Source organism: Mchenga conophoros, linkage group LG5, assembly GCF_057382185.1.
Source record: "Mchenga conophoros isolate Kocher_MC1m ecotype Shallow Benthic linkage group LG5, M_conophoros_male_GT1.1, whole genome shotgun sequence".
In the NCBI taxonomy this organism is placed as follows: Eukaryota; Metazoa; Chordata; class Actinopteri; order Cichliformes; family Cichlidae; genus Mchenga; species Mchenga conophoros.
The window spans coordinates 4,758,083-4,764,649 of NC_140530.1; positions in this window are offsets into that span (position 1 = coordinate 4,758,083).

The window sequence follows — 6,567 nt, forward strand, 5'->3', positions numbered from 1 at the left end:
GTTTCCTGATCAGTCGGTAGTTCAGCAACTCGTCCAGTCACCGCCATCCTCTGCTAGAAGCTCTTGTGAGCTCACTCAGCCAGTTGAGGACAGCGTCGTGCTGACAAAGCTTGGACAGACTGTTAGCCCTGCACAGCCCCAGCCGTTGCCTTCTAAGCCGACTGCGCGCCCTGTGCAGCCACAGTTAGCGTCCCCTCAGCCAGAAGTCTCTGCACCAGCTGGCTCCGCATCTGTTTCCGCTGGGGGTTCAGGAGGACCTCTCCAGCACCTCCTCGTCTCCGCTGGAGGGTCCGAGGGGCCCGTTCAGCCACCAGCTGCTTCACCGGCAGCCTCGTCCTCGTCTGGCCCCCTGAACTGCTCCGTCGTCTCCTTCGCCGCCGCCGCTGCCTTCCGCGCGGCCGGCCCCCTGAACTGCTCTGTCGTCTCCTTCGTCGCCGCCGTTGCCTTGCGCGCGGCCGGCCTCCGGACCAGCTCTGTCACCTGTGCCACCCGCCTGGTCGGCCCCCCGACCGTGTGACCCGTGAACTTTTGTGCCGGTGGGCTCTGGGTCGGCCCGCTGAACTTTATCTGAACTATGGTCTTGTGCTCCTGTGTGTTCTGTTTTTTTGGGTTTTTTTTTTTGTTGTTTCCTGTTCTGGTCCCTCCGTCCTGGTCCCCGCCTCCCGCCCTGGGTGGGTTGTTTTCTGTTTTTGTCTTGGTTCTCGGGTTTTGGCTGTCGTGTGCCAGCCCTTGTGGGGGGGGTACTGTCATGGTCCTGGGCCATGTTGGCCCAGTATTCTTAGTTTTCTTGTATGTTTGCATTTTGTTCCCTATTTAGGCCATGTTTCCTGAGTTGTCCTGTTGTGTTGTTCCCTAAGTGTTTTCCCTTCGTGGCTTTTACCCCCTGTGTGCCCCTCTGTGTATCTGTGAGCCCTCGTCTCTCCTTATGTTTTATTCCATGTTTTCCCCCGCCCGTTATGTCTGTGTTTTTCCCCGTGCTCTCTCTCCTCCTGTCTGAACCTCTGTACTTCCTGTTTGACTGCCCGCCTCCTGTCAGTGTTATGTTCACCCCGCCCTGTCTCGTTATGGTTATCTGTGTCAGCTGTGTTCCCCGTGTGTTCCCACTTTCCTCGTTAACCCTCTGTGTATTTCTGTCTGCGTCTCCCTCAGTTCTGTCGCGTTTTCCCTCATTGCTGTGTGGATTCCCTGTGTCTCCCTACGAGTGTTAGTTTATTGATTCCCAGTTTAGTTGAGTTCTGTATTTCCTATGTTCTGCCTGTCAGCAATAAAGCTGCTTTTGAGTTCATCCCCGTGTTTGTGAATCTTGCGATTGGGTCCTCCTCCCGCCTGCCACACAGCCGATCCATGACAGGCATGTGTCACGAAAAGAGGAAAAATATGTATAGTTGTTTCAGCTGGAGCCTTTAACACACAGATATTGTACTAGAGACATAAATCAAACCCATTATGTCATAGACATAAAACTGTACGGTGGTCTGTGTGAAAAGATGTTACATAGCTTCTGCCATTTTCCCCACAGATGTCTCTAGGAAGTAAGTTTAATTGGAAACATGTAAAACTACTGTTCTGTTAATTTGAGTATTCACTATTGGCTTGCAGCCATGTACGAACAAGTACGAGTATTTCAGCCCTTTGATGTTCCATATAGTTTTCTTAAATACTCCTTAAGATACATCTGCAACAGAACTTAAGCCACCTGGAATGTACATGTGGCAAAATGAATGGACTAGAGATAGAGCTATTTTGTATAAAAAGCCCCATAACTTACAATGTCAAGACAAGCTATGAAGTTCAGGGATTTCAGTGCAGACTGCCGAGACTGAATTATGCTGAGAAACAAGGCCTGGTTATAAAACTATCTCGAAAGTTTCCGCTGTTCTTATTGGCCTCAATAATTCAGTTTTAATTTCATTTCAGTATGGCTCCAAACCACAGCATTCATTTCGAGACACTTCATGTTTTAAGGTAAAGATCTTATAGTAATAGGTTGGAAAAAAACAACAATCAGACAAGCAAACACTTTCAAACACTTGGCGACAGTCGGAAGGAAAAACTCTTAACAGGAAGAAACCTCCAGGAGAACCAGTCTCAGCCATCTGTCATGACCAGTTGGGGGTGAGGGAAGTGAGATGGGACAATAACAATAACTAATGATTAAATGCAACGTGGTGTTGTCATGGTACCCGGTTCATTTATGCAGAGTTTTAAGTTTTGGGATGTTTTGAGGGTTTTCAATTAATCCTGTTCTACAGATTTTTGGGTACACTCTTGGTTAACATAAGTTTTTGTGTTTGCAATCCAAAATCTCCTGTTTGTTTTTAATTCCTAGTGCCTTTATGTTTTATTATCTGTATTTCTGGTTCATGGTTTCTTGTGTGATTATGTTTAGTCATCATTTTTTGTTGTTCCTTTATTGCTTCCCAGTCATTTCTCTGCCTGTTTATCCCCTGTCAAGTTCACATGTTTCAGTCTGTGTCTCTGTGTTTAGTAACAGCAATAAACCTGCCTCTTTCAGTTAATCATTTCTGTCTCTAGGTCCTGCATTTAAGTCCTGCCTTGCCTATCACACAGCACACTATGACAGGTGTGAAGAAAGGTGAGAGAGACAGAGAGAGAGAGCAAGTTTTGAGATGTGAGAGATTTGTGACGTTTAGCGTGTTTGGAGTGTGTAGTTAATGTGTTGTCTTGTGTAGTTAGTGTGTAGTGTTGTGGACAATTTTCTGTTGTGTGTCAGAACAATGAGGCGACTGCTGTCTCCAGGTAGAAAAAGCAGTGATACACCTGCTGCTGTCAGACCTGCAGGTCAGGCTGTGATGTTCTCCTTTATAGTGGACAGAAATAATTTTTTTGGACTGGCACTAAATTGACATTGAATTTTATATTTGGAAAATGAATTCATTTGCTTTGAAACTGTATTTTATCCCTTAAAAATGTAGCTCTCGAATAAGTTCAGTTTCACAATTCAGTTTTTTCGGACTTATATCCGGTTCCGGTTCCCGAGTAATCAAGCACAGATTAATTGAACTCCGTTTTACCAGCGGATTGAAAGTGTACAGACAGGAATCTACAGCATGTTGAGCTGGAGCTGGATTAAGACCTAAGAAGTCATGTCAAATGACCAGCGGATAAACTCTCAGGTTGGTAATACATGTATGGTGAATGGACTGATTCTTATACAGTACTCAAAGCACTGTATACAACATGCACATACACCCATTCATACAAGCACTTCTAAACACAAGTACAAACTAATCTACATTCACACTCCGATGAACGCATCGAAGGGCAACTTGGGGTTAGTATCTTGCCCAATATGCAGAGTGGGGAAGCCAAGGATCGAACCACCAACCTTCCAATCAGCTCTACCACCTCACTGCCACCCCAGTGAGAAGAAGCGTCATGTACAGTAACTTTTATGCTTATTGTAGCTATTAGCTAAAAACGCTAATTTAGTGTAGTTTGTCCTGGATTCAGCTTTGACAAACAAATATGATCAACTGTTTCTAGTAGAATTCCAAAGTTGTGATTTTGTACCCTCTCAGAGCCCTGTGTGCTTGCAGAGACCGCTACAGTAGGTGAAATGTGCAAAAAAATGTCCAAACAATGGTATTTTAGGTTTATTTATGTCTTACACAGCATCACAGCTCTTTAGCTAACTTAATAACTTGAGCTAAAGTGAATAGTTAGTCTAAAAAAAATAAAGGAGACATAAAGATTCAATCTGAGCAACTCAAATTAGAATTTAACTTATTCAAATTCTGGCACAAAGTTCTGCCCATACAGATTCCAAACTCTTCACCATGGCCAAGACCAAAGAGCTTTCCAGTGATGTCAGGGACAAGATTGTGGACCTACACATGGCTGGAATGGGCTACAAGACCATCGCCAAGCAGCTGGGTGAGAAGTTGACAACAGTTGGTGTGATTTGCAAATGGAAGAACCATAAAATAACTCCCGGTCTCCCTCGGTCTGGAGCTCCACACAAGATCTCACCTTTCAATGACAATGATAATGGTGTGGAACCGTCCCAGAACTACTCAGGAGCAATGTTATCTCTAATTTTTCATGTGTCTGAGCGAACACACAAACTCCCTGAGCCGTCCCTTGGATCACTGTGAGCAACAGCAGACGTGTGCACTGTGGTCACGCCGGCATCGAATCCATCCAAGTTACATGGTTTATTAAAATAATCAAATTACAGCATTTACATTTATGTTAGACTACTTTTAATTAACTTCTTTAGCCCACTTACAATGAAAATTTAAAAAATCTTGTTCATGACCTGTGTAGGATGTTAACACTATTGGAAGTAAAAATAACTTGAACTCCAACCTTGAAAACAACTTTCTTTCTTTTTTAAATAAAGCTCTGACTTGTATTATGAGTATGAGTCTGTGGTCTTGGAGAGAGTCCTTTAACTCTCTCTCTGTAAAATACAGTAAATAATGACCAATGTTGGGTAATTAATTATATAGTTACTTCTTCAAAAAAGTAACTGAGTTATGCAAACAAAGTTTTTTGCAGCTGTTTACCTAAAAATGCAGCCAAGGCGTTTTTATTAAATAAACATTTCAAACTATTTACAGAACAATCAGCTGTTCTGCATCAAATCTGATGCCACACAAATTATTTGTCCACTCCAAAAAATAATTTCTGTCCACTATGAGATGAAGGAGAACAACAGCCTGATACCTGCAGGCCTGACGTATCACTGCTGTAACACCTGTAACACTCAGCAGTTGCGTCATTGTTCTGACACACACAACAACACTATTGACTACACTACACACTAACTACACACTAACTACACAAGATTTGCGCTAAACATCGCAAATCTCTCACATCTCAAAACACAGCTGTCACTCCTAAAACTTCCCCCCTTCCTAAACAACTAAAGGCAATGTTGCCATATCAGTTTTTGATTGGTCGACATGGTACATTTTTCCACCAATAGGAAAGGGTGGGGGTTTTTTGTTTTTGTTTTTGCTCACAGGCTTTCGAGCGTTTTCCTTATAAAACGCAGTTTTTACCGTTTTTCCTGCAGTAAATATAAACATAAATATATTCAGGAAGAAAACCAAACATTGCACATATTTTTATCACAACTCTGGTTTTATGTGGCCGATCAACACAATTAAAAAACTGGTATGAAGTCCACACAAGCGTTTAAGACTTGGGCGCATGCGCACGCAGCGACCGGCAGTGCGTGAGAGCTTGGCATCCTAAGTTTTTAAGTTTTTATTATTCCTTTTCGGTTTTATTTGTTGCCGTGTGTTTTGGTTGAAAGAAGTGACAGTTTCTTACAAAGTGACACACGCTCCACAACAGTGAGAACGTCATGGATTCTTTCTTCTTCATTTTGGTTGGATTTCTATTGTGCTGGCTTGTTTCCAATGAGGTGGGCGAGGCCGTGAGTCAGCTGAGGATTGTTTACTCCCGCGACGAACTGTTACAACTTAACTTACCGTATGATGGTAAGGACCTCACCTCATGTATACCGGATTTTATACATAAAGACTCTAACAGAACGAGTGAGAAGAGGAAGAGGAAAAGAGGGAGACGTGGAGGTGTTAAATTGCGTATGAGGAGACAACAGGTCAGTCGGTTTCCCCTGCCGTCTGTTATCCTTGGAAATGTTCAGTCTCTTAGGAACAAACTGGATGAACTCCAGGGAAACGTCAGGTTCCAGAAAGACTTCAGGGACAGCTGTGTAATGGCTTTTTCCGAGACATGGCTGACGGAGCTGGATCAGGACGCCGATTTTTCAATCGACGGTTTTGGAGCTCCCTTCCGCCGGGATCGAGATGCACGGGTAACAGGGAAATCTCAAGGAGGGGGAGTATGCTTGTATGTGAACAAACGTTACTGTAGCGCTGTGACTGTTAGAGAATGTATTTGTACACCAGATGTTGAACTTTTATCCGTGTCACTGCACCCTTTTTATCTCCCTCGTGAGTTTCCACAACTTTTTATAACCGTAGTTTACATTCACCTGAAGGCTCACCCCGCCTCCACTTGCAGCATCATTTCAGATGTAGTGCAGAAGCTGCAGGCGCTTTCTCCTGATGCACCAAACTCTATAATGGGGGACTTTAACCATGTCTCCCTTAAATCAACTTTGGGCAATCTGTATCAATATGTATCCTGTCCTACCAGACGGGATAAAATGTTGGACCTCTGTTACGGATCGGTGAAGAATGCTTATAAATCCCTCCCGCTTCCTCCTCTGGGATCTTCTGACCATAACTGTGTGTATCTTCTGCCCATCTATAAAACTGTCTTAAAACGAGAGAAGACAAAGACTAAGGATGTTGACATATGGTCAGAAGAATCTGTGCTTACCTTGCAGGAATGTTTTAAGTGTACAGATTGGGAAGTTTTTATTCAGTCTTGTGGAGATGATCTCGACGCTTTGGTGGATGTTACTAGCTCTTATGCAGTATTTTGTAAAGACATGATTATACCCCGTAAGCGCGTTAAAATTTACGCTAACAATAAGCCATGGGTCACTAAAAGTGTCAAATCCTGTTTAAGGAAAAAGAGACAGGCCTTTAAAGAGGGGGCTGT